This window comes from Notolepis coatsorum (assembly GCF_963971535.1).
Source record: "Notolepis coatsorum genome assembly, chromosome: 3".
NCBI lineage: Eukaryota > Metazoa > Chordata > Actinopteri > Aulopiformes > Paralepididae > Notolepis > Notolepis coatsorum.
Window position 1 is genome coordinate 208058463 of NC_140167.1, and position 14621 is coordinate 208073083.

Genomic DNA, 14621 nt, shown 5'->3' on the forward strand with positions numbered 1-14621 from the left:
ATTGTCAAAAGTATGCATGTTGGTTTAATTCAACAACAAGAGATATGTAATGTTAATTTTAACTTTTTTAATGATCATATTTTGCACAGATAAGGCTTACATTTAAAAAGCCTTTTGAATGCATCCAGTGAAATTATTAGTTACCTGAAATTATTCAGTTTTTTTGGGGGGAAACCCTGCATATATCGGTATCGGTTGATATCGGTATCGGTATCGGTATCGGTATCGGAAATTAAGAGTTGGACAATATCGGAATATCGGTATCGGTAAAAAAGCCAATATCGAGCATCCCTAGGTTAGACTTATTTTTCTTTTTTCTGCACTCCCACAATACCACGTCTTGCTTTTCGGTAGCCTTTTGAGGTTTAGACACCTGGGATGGAACCAGTCATCACAGGTGTCACAGCCAACCATGCTCTCTGATTCTGTTGTTGTTTTACACAAGCAGTAGACTGGAGTGCTTGTGCTGCTGGCCGCCTGTTGCTCCTGTTGGATGGGTAACACTGGTACCTGTGCCTCAACGTTTCTCTGCAGCAGTTCAGGAAACACAAATCCTGTCCAAAGACCCTCAAGGTGCAGCACAAGTTGGTCAGTGAAGGCCTCATTATGTGCTACTCTAATGCACACAGCATCAATGGGAGACCAGATAAGAAGATCGGCATATGTACGTCTGGTCACGTACATTTGCAGCTGTACCTGGGTGTAGTAGGGGTGTTGAGGCTTTAGTGTAAAGTCCTCAGCCACACACTAATCTTGTTGGTCTCTGATAGCGCCCAGACCAGCTCTCAGTTTATATTGGCATTTGATCTCCAGGATACCTTGCCCACAACACTCGCAGGAGATCAGGCCATCTGGGGACGCAGCCAGGAAAGATCTTATGGCCAGAGTGTGGCCCAGGATGGGTAATAGTGATCTCACTGGGCATGGTGTGTGGAGGTGGGGATCCAGACAAAATGTGTGCTAGATACTCATATGCGTTGTCCTTGTTATCGATGCCATATTTTATGGCTGCGATGTGGTCCAACCTCTTCCTGGTGGGGCTGCAATTGTCTCTGACCACGGACGGAGACATGGACTTTGACAGCCTGAGTTTGTGGCAGGAAGAGGCTGTGATGCGTCCAACACGCTGCTCGTACCACACATTGCTCAGGCACTGTGTGATCGTGGCCACATTGACATAATGCCAGTCTTCCTCACTGACTGACTTGAGTCGCCTGTATTGGTCGTCACACAGACTCCTCAATCTGTCATCATCTAGAGACCTGTACTCCTCCTTGTACAAGGAGCGTAGAGTCCGTGGAACTTGTGGTTGGGTAGCAACTGGCGTCTGCGCAATGAAGCGTGCCTGGAAATCAGTGAAAGAACAGGCTTAGAGGACACTGAAGCCAAGGTGTCCATAAAGGCCTGCTGTTCTCTCTCTGTGGGATTTGGGGGCAGTTGCTTCTTCTCCTTGACATCCTGCTTACAGGAATCCTTGTAAAAGGCAACATCACAGATCCTTGCTGGCTGGACCGACTTTGTGAAGCACTGATTCCATTGGCAGGATTCGTCTGTGCCCACGGTCCTGGTGCAGCCGAGGCGGACGGCAGCCTCCACCTTGAATGGGTGGATGTTGAGTGGATGTTTGATCAGGTAGTGGTGCATATTTGGGTATTCGAGAGATGGCCAAGTCTTTGGATTGTTCTCCCAGTGGTCTGCAGGTGTCTTGTATGGGCAAGATTGTAAGTCAATCAGGGCAAGCTTTGACTCATATCTCGCCTTAGAACTACCAGAAAGGCTTTCAAAATAGTGGAATGCCATGTTTGCCTCAATATTATCAAAACAAATTAAATGAAAAGTTTATGAAATTAATAAGAGTGTGCTAAAAACATGTAATAAAAAATGCATGCATACATTTGATCAGTTTCTTCCCCCCATACCAAGATGGCGGCGGTCTCGTGACATCAGAGCGTCTTCGAGAATAGTCTATGTGCGTACTGAATGACCGCAGTAGGCTTATATTATTCTAATGACTTGTTTTATTAGGAAATCACAGATACTGCGCTGCCTATAGTAGTACAGTCCACCAGTCCGCTGCCCGACTCTGGTGGCCTTAATATGTGTACTGTATTTACTGTACCTATAGGGCAGAGCATATATATAGTATCTACTAAATCCTAATTAAACAAGTAATTGAAATAATATAAGTCTACTGTTCATTCATTAGACACATAGGATACATAGTGTATTCCAATATCTGTTTTAATGATATATTTGAAAGAATGCAGGTTATAGCTGTATAAAACAAATGTCTGTCCCATTGTACCAATCAATGGGATATATTGCATGTTGGCTATAATGATTTTATAAAAAAGAGAGAGATTAAATGCATGGCCATATAAGTATTTATACATTCATGTGACATCACAGCATATTATTTGTATAGCCCAGTGTTTCCTGAAAACAGATATGTACAGTGTTCAGGTTATACATCTATCATTACACAATTACAACCAAAATAGGAAGAAATTATGTTGACCTCAGGGAGTTTTAATGCATAGTCGGTAGAACTGGCGAGCGGAGTGATAGACACAAGCCTTTTTTACACAGAAATGCAATAAATAATAATGCATTAAAGAAGACCCCTCATTCTGCCGGCTTTGCTTATTTACACTGAACCCAGCAAAGGCGGCACAATGCCACCACTGTGTGTAGATTCAGACAGAACGCCATGTTCCTGAGTCATATAGGTGGATAAAAGCATCTCGGGTTGTGGTTCTGAAACAGGTCTCCAAGGAGGGAAGCACGAGGTGATAAACATGGAATATCTTCTAGTGTGGCATTACCTCTGCCCCCATTAAATGTTATGTCATGTAGCCTACATTTCCATCTGCCAAAAATGCCTTTATTCCGCAGTATGCGATGCAGTGTTGTGGTTTGTTCTGGAGACTGGTGTATGAGTCCATGGCAGCCCGGTGATGTACCGTGAGCTTTATACAAAACTCTCTAAGATAAAGATAGCATCTTCTCACCTTGCATATTATATTAATTGGACCTAAAATATGTAGCCTATTATCATTATCATTGTTATCATTATTATTATCAGTCTTTGTTACCACCTTTCATGTGACAACTGGTCGCTAGACGGAGCAATATTCCTGTGTGTTGGTGCGGCAGGATAGTGTTATAGGGCCAGGGGCGGACTGGGACACAAATTCAGCCCGGGACATTCAGACGCACCAGCCCACGCACCGGCCCCGAAACTGGCCCACACAACGGCCGTTATGAAATACTCGTCCAGTATTAAACAACCCAAGGCTGTGGCTAAGGAGTCAACATCAAGGAGACCAAATCTACACCCCGCCCCTAGATGTGCACAGTGCACACACACACACACACACACACACACACACACACACACACACATACACATACACATACACATACACATACACACACACACACACACACACACACACACACACACACACACACACACACACACACACACACACACACACTTACCAACATCTTAGTGCCTCATTAGCCTAGGGATTAAGGATACGTGAAGTATTAACTACACCATAATAATATTGAGGTTTTGATCCATAGAAATGTCTGTGCTACACAATTTCAGTTGTCTGTCTGTCTGTCTGTCTGTCTGTCTGTCTGTCTGTCTGTCTGTCTGTCTGTCTGTCTGTCTGTCTGTTGTTGTTGTTCTGAGTCTTTTACTAGCAATTTTTGTTTTTAAATTCTAGCTTTTTCAGCTCCACCATTTCCTTTTTTTACAGGGGCCAATTTCGAATTGCATATCATTCTTGGTTGACACTGAAGTTAGTAAAATGCCATCCGAATTATGAAAAAGCTTTCTTGATGGAGAAACAGTGTATCAAAAATCTGAAAGAAGGAAAGATAGCCTACTGTTTGAAATTCTCCCAGTTGTTAGATTACTGCTTCCCTCTGCTGATCAGCTCTTCCACCTTAGAACTATATATCCCGGCAGCCTCACGTTGTTCACTAAGCACAACATTTGACGACACAGAATCTTCATTCAAACAGCAATGGCAGGCAGCTCGCACAGTAGAAGCAATCGTCCGTGTTATCTGATTTGGAGAGTATTCCTTCATTAAAAGGACAACAAAAAACGTCTCTGAAGGCTTATATTGTCAGAGAATAGGCTACGGTGTCAGAGAATTAGGAGAATTAGGAGAATTAGGCTACGCGGTATGCTCCAAATGGCATTGAGTTTCTCTCGTTCGATGTCACGGATAGGCTAGGGGACACAAATTCAGCCTGAGACGTTCAGAGTCGCTCCGGCCCGCACGCTGGCCCACACACTGGCCCACACCAGCCCACACACTGGCCCACACACCAGCCCACACACTGGCCCACACACCAGCCCACACACTGGCCCACACCAGCCCACACACTAGCCCACACACCAGCCCACACACCAGCCCACACACTGGCCCACACACCAGCCCACACACTGGCCCACACACCAGCCCACACGCTGGCCCACACACCAGCCCACACACTAGCCCACACACCAGCCCACACACCGGCCCACACACCAGCCCACACGCTGGCCCACACACCGGCCCACACACCAGCCCACACGCTGGCCCACACACCAGCCCACACTCTGGCCCACACCAGCTATCACACACCAGCCCACACACTAGCCCACACACCAGCCCACACACCAGCCCACACACTAGCCCACACACTGGCCCACACACCAGCCCACACACCAGCCCACACACTGGCCCACACCAGCCCACACACCAGCCCACACACCAGCCCACACACCGGCCCACACACCAGCCCACACACCGGCCCACACATCAGCCCACACGCTGGCCCACACACCAGCCCACACTCTGGCCCACACACCAGCCCACACACTGGCCCACACCAGCTATCACACACCGGCCCACACACTGGCCCACACACCAGCCCACACACCAGCCCACACCAGCTATCACACACCAGCCCACACTCTGGCCCACACACCAGCCCACACGCTGGCCCACACACCAGCCCACACTCTGGCCCACACACCAGCCCACACACTGGCCCACACCAGCTATCACACACCAGCCCACACACTGGCCCACACCAGCCCACACACCAGCCCACACACCAGCCCACACACCAGCCCACACACCAGCCCACACACCAGCCCACACACCGGCCCACACACCGGCCCACACACTGGCCCACCCACCAGCCCGAACACCAGCCCACACACCAGCCCAAACACCAGCCCACACTCTGGCCCACACCGGCCCACACACCGGCCCACACTCCAGCCCACACACTGGCCCACACACCAGCCCACACACTGGCCCACACACCAGCCCACACACCAGCCCACACACCGGCCCACACTCTGGCCCACACACTGGCCAACACCAGCCCACACACTGGCCCACACACTGGCCCACACACCAGCCCACACGCTGGCCCACACACCAGCCCACACTCTGGCCCACACCAGCTATCACACACCAGCCCACACACTAGCCCACACACCAGCCCACACACCAGCCCACACACTAGCCCACACACTGGCCCACACACCAGCCCACACACCAGCCCACACACTGGCCCACACCAGCCCACACACCAGCCCACACACTAGCCCACACACCAGCCCACACACCAGCCCACACACTAGCCCACACACCAGCCCACACACCAGCCCACACACCAGCCCACACACCGGCCCACACACCAGCCCACACACCGGCCCACACACCAGCCCACACGCTGGCCCACACACCAGCCCACACTCTGGCCCACACACCAGCCCACACACTGGCCCACACCAGCTATCACACACCGGCCCACACACTGGCCCACACACCAGCCCACACACCAGCCCACACCAGCTATCACACACCAGCCCACACTCTGGCCCACACACCAGCCCACACGCTGGCCCACACACCAGCCCACACTCTGGCCCACACACCAGCCCACACACTGGCCCACACCAGCTATCACACACCAGCCCACACACTGGCCCACACCAGCCCACACACCATCCCACACACCAGCCCACACACCAGCCCACACACCAGCCCACACACCAGCCCACACACCGGCCCACACACCGGCCCACACACTGGCCCACCCACCAGCCCAGACACCAGCCCACACACCAGCCCACACACCAGCCCACACTCTGGCCCACACCGGCCCACACACCGGCCCACACTCCAGCCCACACACTGGCCCACACACCAGCCCACACACTGGCCCACACACCAGCCCACACACCAGCCCACACACCGGCCCACACTCTGGCCCACACACTGGCCAACACCAGCCCACACACTGGCCCACACACCAGCCCACACACTGGCCCACACCAGCCCACACACCAGCCCACACACTGGCCCACACACCAGCCCACACACCAGCCCACACACCAGCCCACACACTGGCCCACACACCAGCCCACACACCAGCCCACACACCGGCCCACACACTGGCCCACCCACCAGCCCACACACTGGCCCACACACCAGCCCACACACCAGCCCACACACCGGCCCACACTCTGGCCCACACACTGGCCAACACCAGCCCACACACTGGCCCACACACCAGCCCACACACTGGCCCACACCAGCCCACACACCAGCCCACACACCGGCCCACACACTGGCCCACACACCAGCCCACACACCAGCCCACACACTGGCCCACACACCAGCCCACACACCAGCCCACACACCAGCCCACACTCCAGCCCACACACCAGCCCACACACCAGCCCACACACCAGCCCACACACCGGCCAACACACTGGCCCACACACTGGCCCACACACCAGCCCACACACCAGCCCACACACCGGCCAACACACTGGCCCACACACTGGCCCACACACCAGCCCACACACCAGCCCACACACCAGCCCACACACCGGCCCACACACTGGCCCACACTGGCCCACACACCAGCCCACACACCAGCCCACACACCAGCCCACACTCCAGCCCACACTCCAGCCCCCACACCAGCCCACACACCAGCCCACACACCGGCCCACACACCGGCCCACACATCGACTCACACACCGGCCCACATACCGGCCCACACATCGACTCACACACTGGCCCACACACCGGCCCACACACCGGCCCACACTCTGGTCCACACATCGACTCACACACTGGCCCACACACTGGCCCACATACCGGCCCACATTAGTGGTCCACACATCGACTCACACACTGGCCCACACACCGGCCCACACACCGGCCCACACTCTGGTCCACACATCGACTCACACACTGGCCCACACACTGGCCCACATACCGGCCCACATTAGTGGTCCACACATCGACTCACACACTGGCCCACACACCGGCCCACACACCGGCCCACACTCTGGTCCACACATCGACTCACACACTGGCCCACACACCGGCCCACACACCGGCCCACACACCGGCCCACACACCAGCCCACACACCAGCCCACACACCGGCCCACACTCTGGCCCACACACTGGCCCACACCAGCCCACACACTGGCCCACACACCAGCCCACACACTGGCTTCCTATTCAAGCCCGATCTGACTTTAAAGTGCTACTCCTCACCTACAACATTTTAAATGGGCTTGCACCGCTCTATCTATCCGATCTCATCTCTCGATACTCGCCCGCTCGTGCTCTGCGCTCACAAAATGCGGGGCGTCTATAGAAATCTGCCGGCCACAGAGCCTTTGTCTACTGCGCTCCCTACCTGTGGAACAAATTACCTGCCGTCGTCAGGGGCGCCTGCTCTGTCGAAGCTTTTAAATCCCTGCTTAAGACCCATCTTTTCTCTCTCTCCTTCAACCTACCCTGATCTCACCTGGTCGGGGACTGACCCTTAGATTAACCTTTTCCGCCTGTGCGGTCCGTCGGTGGACCGCAAAAAGGACACCTGGTCATAAATCAATATCTCCAGTTTGTTCTATAAAAGTAGCGATTTTATTTTCAAACTTATTCAAGTATAAACATCATAACCATGTCACAACAGCATGTATAATGTATATTATCATAAATATGTTAGTTTAGGAATAGGTTAAAGTGTTACTAGATAGATTTTCCTTTTCGAAATGTCTGTATATTTTGCGAGAGGCGACCATTTTGGAAAACCTTGAATCATGGCAATTGTAGTTTTTTGCTGCCATTTTGTAGTGGACATCCAGAGCTCTGGATCTTCGTTGGAACTTTTCAAAACTACACTTCCTGAACAGATCTATGGGGTTCAAGGTTCATAGTTCTGTATGCATTATTTTAATAACTCATATTATTCGGGATAATATACCACAAAATGTAACGTTATTGACAAATATTGAAATGCAGTTATTTTCTCTTCCCTATTGTTAGTGTAACTGAGAGGTACAATTCCCTGACTGTATTGATAAGTATGGTATCATTAAACCACTACCGCTTTATGTACTTTAACTACTGGCCATACAGTACACGATATCTAAATATGATGAACACTTTCCCACAATGAAATCGGTTCCACACAAAGGTAATAATCAAATATTTAATATAGCAAAAGGTACATATGATATTTACCATTACATTTATGATTTGAATGCATTTGTAAGGCAAATGAGTACTCGTAGGCAAATCAACACTGAATGTCCAATCTCTGGTTACGCAGGAAGCAAGTATACAACCTGGCTCTTAGGGAATTACATCTATGGTACTCTTAATGATATAGCGGGATGTTCTGGAAGGGGTCCTCCCGGTTGTAAGCCGGTAGGGGGGGTAGGAGAGCCGTCGGTAGTAGACCGTCTGGTCAACGATATCTAGGGAGACTTCAAGTACAGAAGACAGTGCAGTAGACTCTTGATCCGCAGATGAATACACCTTGGTTCTCTTGTAGGCTGTAGCTCCACAATGAAGAAGAAGCTAGGCGACCTCAGTCTCTCTGAGCGCCGACTCAACTTGACTCCTCTCGGGGGTAAATCCAACACTCACAGGCGTCGGCGATTATCCGCTCCACAAATCACAGTACCAAAGCAAATATATTCCAGCCGCATAGGGCTCAGCAGTCGTCGGGTAGGTAATCCAGTGTACATGTCCCTCGGTCCTCGTCTAGGTCTCCTCGGATGAAGGCGCCATGTGGTCGGCCCAGCCTGGTTAAGACTCTAGATAACACGAGGAAGCGTTGGAGATGCTGGTCACTTTAGAACTCTAACCGCACGATGCACCATACACGATAGACTATTATTACTTAATAGAAATACGTCGCACTCGACGGTACAGTGCCAAACTCTGACAATTCAGCTATTAATTCGCACGAGGTATCAATGCTATTCTAAGGCCAAACAGGCCATACTACACCGCACGTGGTATCGTGGGTGAGGCTTCACGTTCTGTTACTAAGTTGGGTAGAAGGGTAAAGGACTAAGGGATAAGAGGACTTCTACATTTACTTGCGCCATATTTATATGCACGGTGAACAAATAGTGCCACTCTCATTTCGGTAGCCGTATCCCTGAGCGGAGCCGGGGCTAGTACGGACATGTCTCGTCGGTACCTTTGAACTTGACGCCAGGGGCTGGTCCCTGGCGCCTGGTCCTTTTGTCCAATAAGAGAATGAACTATTATGGGCTATAGTAGGCTAAAGGGATATTCCGTGTATATGTACAAGGAATATACAAGGGATATCAAACGATATACAAATACTATTCAATATATATCAATAAATAGATATATATATTCGGTTTAATCTGATCCTTCGTAACAGCCGCCCCTAATTAGTCCCACCTAATTAGCTAAGCAGAGACAGATTAACCGCACTGTCCACTACTCAATGTCCGCTGTGAGGGTCAGTCAGTTCACAAAGTCATGGGGTCATGGTCGTCATCGATAGTATCTGGGAGCCTTGGCAGTTCTATTAGCCTCGCCACGGGTCGGGTGTAGGTCCGCCCTTGGACGAGCACTTCAGCTGCTCGGACCTTTCCATCGGCACCGGTGATCACTTTGCTTACGCGGCCAGCCGGCCACATAGCTTGGGGTAGTGACTGGTCGATAATCATGACGACTGTTCCTTCTGTCAAATTGTCTCTCTCTTTCACCCACTTCTGGCGGGTCTGTAGAGACGGTAGGTAGTGGAGTAGGAAGCTGTTCCAAAACTTGTCAGCCAGTACTTGACTGTACCTCCACATTCTTCGGCCGTTCGCTTCTTCAGGCCTGTACATTGTCTGTGGTAGTGCGGGGTCCAGCCGCACCATCAAGAGTGTGTTGGGGGTGACTGGGTCGACATCTGCTACATCACTGGAGACGTAACCGAGGGGCTTTGAGTTCAATACTCCCTCGATCTCCGTGAGGACTGTCATTAAGACTTCTTCCGCCACGGTCTGGGCCCCAAGCACGGCGTACAGGGCTGTCTTTATGGAACGTACTTCTCGTTCCCAAGTTCCACCGAAGTGAGGTGCGTTCGGGGGATTAAACTGGAAGTCAATCTGGGATGGAGCGAGGTGGGTCTTAAGTTCTGGGCCCATAGCTTGGAAGCTCTCTCTCAGCTCTCTTTCTCCGCCTTTGAAGTTTGTCCCGTGATCAGACAATAATGTAGACGGTTTTCCTCTCCGTGATGTGAATCTTCGGAAGGCCATAAGGAATGAGTCTGTGCTCATGGTTGGAAGGAGTTCGATATGTATCGCTCTGGTGGTCATGCATTTGAATACAATACCCCACCGCTTCTCGGTTCCTCTTCCTTTCTTTATATACAGCGGGCCGAAACAGTCCATACCGGTGGAGTGAAAAGGCTTGTCGCCGAGTCGGAGGCGACAGGGAGGTAGGTCAGCCATCCGGGGTATACTGGGCTGGGCTCGCCACTTACGACAGTCTAGACAGGTTCGCTGGAAGCGCCGCACTGCTTCTCTCCCTTGCAGTATCCAATAACGACGTCTGATCTCCGCGAAGACTCTCTCTGCCCCTGCGTGGTGCACATCCTTGTCGTATTTCTTTATGATCAGCTCTGTGACCTTGTGTCGGCTGTTCAAGACTATCGGGTACTTGACGTCATCCGGTAAGTCTGGGGCTCTCCGCAGACGACCACCCACTCTGATGAGACTATGGGCGTCGCTCTCGGGGGCTAGGTGGAGCAGTCTGCTGTCTGATGGGACGGGCTTTGCTCCCTGTAGACAGGCTAGCTCATCGGGGAACGAGTCTCTCTGGGCTCGTTGTAGTAGAAGAAGTTCTGCTTCTTCGTAGTCAGCTGCTGAAATGTCAGTCGTGGGCTGAACCTCTGGGTGGTGCCACAGAAATGTCTTTAGCTGCGCACTCTGTAGGGTGAGGCAATCGTCTATGTCGGGGTCTGTGGAGACGAGTGTGTTCAATCCACAGAACATAGGTTTCTTGTTTTCGGCCTCCTCTTTACTCGCCTCCCGTGGGGTGGGTGTAGGCCACTCTTCTTCGGGGAGCTTAAGAAACTCTGGTCCGTCACTGTAGAGGTTGTGACGGGTGAGGTCATCCAGGGACATTCCCCGGGTGATGACGTCAGCTGGGTTGTGTTTGGTGTCCACATACCTCCAGCTCGCTACTTCTGTTAACTCTTGAATCTCGGTGACTCTGACTCCAACGAAGACCTTGTATCTGCACGAATCAGACCGGATCCATGTGAGTACTGTCGTGGAGTCTGACCACAAGATTGTTCTTTGCACCGGGATGGTGAGTTCACGTTGGATTAACGTGGCGAGCTGCGCTCCTGCTAGGGCTGCGCAGAGCTCTAGACGCGGGATAGATTGTTGCTTTCGTGGGGCTATTCTTGAGCGAGCCAGGATGAAAGCAGTATGTATTTCTCCTCCCTTCTCTCGGGCACGCAAGTAGGCCACCGAACCGTAGGCTACTTCGGAGGCGTCGCTGAATACGTGCAGGTCGATCTTGCATGTCTCTGGCCTCACTGTGGGTGGGAAGTAGCTGCGGCGTATATTAACACCTGGGAGTGAGCGGAGTTCCGTCTCCCACTCTCTCCATGTGGATGCAAGGTGTTCGGGTATGGGATCGTCCCAGCCCTGGTCCTTGTCCCATAGCGCTCTTACAATCATCTTTGCCCTGGTGGTGTAAGGTAGAATACATCCCAACGAGTCATATTGTCTGGCGAGTGTTCTGTATACACTCCGTCTGGTGGTCGGTATTGCCGTCGACCTTCCCTGCTCCTTGGTCAGGGGTTTGTGTCTATAATGGAGCGAGTCTGTTTTGAAGCGCCAAACTAGTCCTAGTGTCATTTCTTGGGCTTCTCCTGGGATGGTCGGCATCCAGGTGTCGCTGCTCGCTGCCTTGTCCTCGGGGGAGAGGCTGCGCAGTACTTGCGGGTCGCTGCTGGCCCACTGCCTGAGATCAAGGCCGCCTTTGATCAGGGAGGCGCGGAGCTTGAGTAGGAGAGCCTCGGCTTCTTCTGGCGTCGAGACGCTTTGTAAACAGTTGTCCACGTAGAAACTATTTGTCACACTTTGTCGGACCTCTTCATCTGCTGCTGGGTCCTCTGCGACGTGTTTTTGTAGTGCAAACGTAGCACAGCATGGGCTGCATGTGGTTCCGAAAGGGAGGACTTCCCATTGATAGATGGCTGGGTGCTCATCTCCGATCCTCTCTCTCCATAGGAACCGCAGCAGGGGCTTGTCCTCCTCCACTAGTCTCACCTGCAGGAACATCCCTTTGATGTCTCCGCTGATAGCCACCTTGTCCTGGCGGAAGCGTAGTAGCACGCCTAGTAGAGAGGGGCCGAGTGTTGGGCCGGCCAAGAGCTCTTTATTCAGATTTTGTGATCCGATCTGGTAGCTGCAGTTAAACACAATACGATCCTTGCCGTTGTGGTGGACCTTGTGGTGCGGCACGTACCATGATTCGGTCGTCTGATCAGCCTCTTTAATGTCAATTTTCTTTATGTGTCCCGCTGTGATTAGCTTGTTAATCTCAGCGCGGTACACAGCCTCTTGAGCGGGGTCTTTGGCTAGGCGCCGCTCTGTGTTCAATAGATACCGCTCCGTCGCCTCTTTTGTGGCGTGAGAGGTGGGCATTCCTTCTCGCCTCAGGAGTGGAGTTGCGTATCTCATCACTCCGTTGACTGTGACTCTCTTTGTCCCTTGCTCGAGGAGGGTTATAGCGTAAATATCTTCCTTAGAACGAATGTCTTTCTTTTCGTTCTTAAAGGGCATTGTCTCTAGTGTCCATAGCCTCTCGACATGCTGCAGGAGTGTGGTGTCTTCTTCTGTCGCTCTGGAGTGGAGGCAGCTAGTGGCTGCTGTTCGGTTAAGAGACTTGACGAGGGGGCCTTGTAATGTCCATCCTAGGCGGGTCTCGACTGCTGCAGGACAACCTCTGGGTCCTGTATGGACCCGGTCTATCGGGACTATGAGGTCTGCATGGTCGGAGCCTATCAGCAGGGTCGGGGTGGCACCGTCTATGAGCGGGATAGGGAGTTGACGCAGGTGCACATATTTATCCATCAGCTTGGCGATGGGGTAGGTGTACTGCGATAGTCCTATTTCTTGGCTGGTGAAAGCATTAGTAATCCTATACCGTCTCTCGGGCTGCCCGCTTGCTGCGATAGTGAAGGATACATTCTCGCCCTTTATCGTCTTTAGATCTCTTCTTATTGTCCGAATCGTCATCTGGTTCTCGCTCCCCCGCAGCCCCAGCTGGGCCGGAGCGGACGCGAGGAGAAGGGTCTTCTCTGACCCGTCATCAAGGACGGCGTAAGTGTCCATGACCTTATCTTGGTAACTCAGTGTTATGCGGACCACCTTTAAGAGCACCTGGGCGCCGCTGCTGCTAGCGGGGTCAATGTACATAACACTTGCCTTTGTGCTGCTGGATGGTGCAGGCTTTCTTCTGTTACTGTCGTGTAGGACATCTAGGTGGGCTCCGTCACACCGACTACACCTCTTCTTGAGGCGGCACTCGGCTGCCATGTGACTGCGCGCACATCGGTAACAGCGCCTGTTGGACTTTATCCATTGACTCACTTCTTCAGCGGTCATCTTCTTGAACAGGTCACATTGTGACAGCCAGTGTTCCTTCTCGCAGTACGGGCACACCATCTTCCACTTCTCTTTCATCGAGGGGGTACTGTGGTTCTTGCTGCTCGGTACTGATTCTGATTGGTGCATGACAGTCACCGATCTTCGGCCATCGTTTGCTCTCCTAGGTCCCTCTCTGGAGCTTGGTGTGCTCCGCACGAACGTATCCAACCGTAGGCTGCTGACTTCTCTCGCCAGGAAGTCGGCTAGGTCTAGGAGGGATGGCTCGGGACCATTAGGATCACGGTGGTCTCTTTGCCGCCTGAAGCGCTCCTGTCGGGCGGGCGGCAGCTTCTCTAAAATTCTCTCGACGTTCGAGTTTGCGTATAGTTCGTGCATACTCTTTTCTCGTTGCGCCCCCAGCATCCCTACCAGGGATTGTACTTTGATAGACAGGTCGTCTAGTGAGCGATTGTCTGTTGCTGGGGGTAGGCGGTCAATATGCCTTATCTCTTGTATTACGTAATCCCATATACGTCCATATCGTTGGTCTAGTGCTGCTAGAGCCGCTGTGTATGGGGTAGTAGAGGTGGCATAGGCCAGCGCTATGTTGTGCGCTCTGGGCACTTTCAGGTGCTTCAATAGGATAG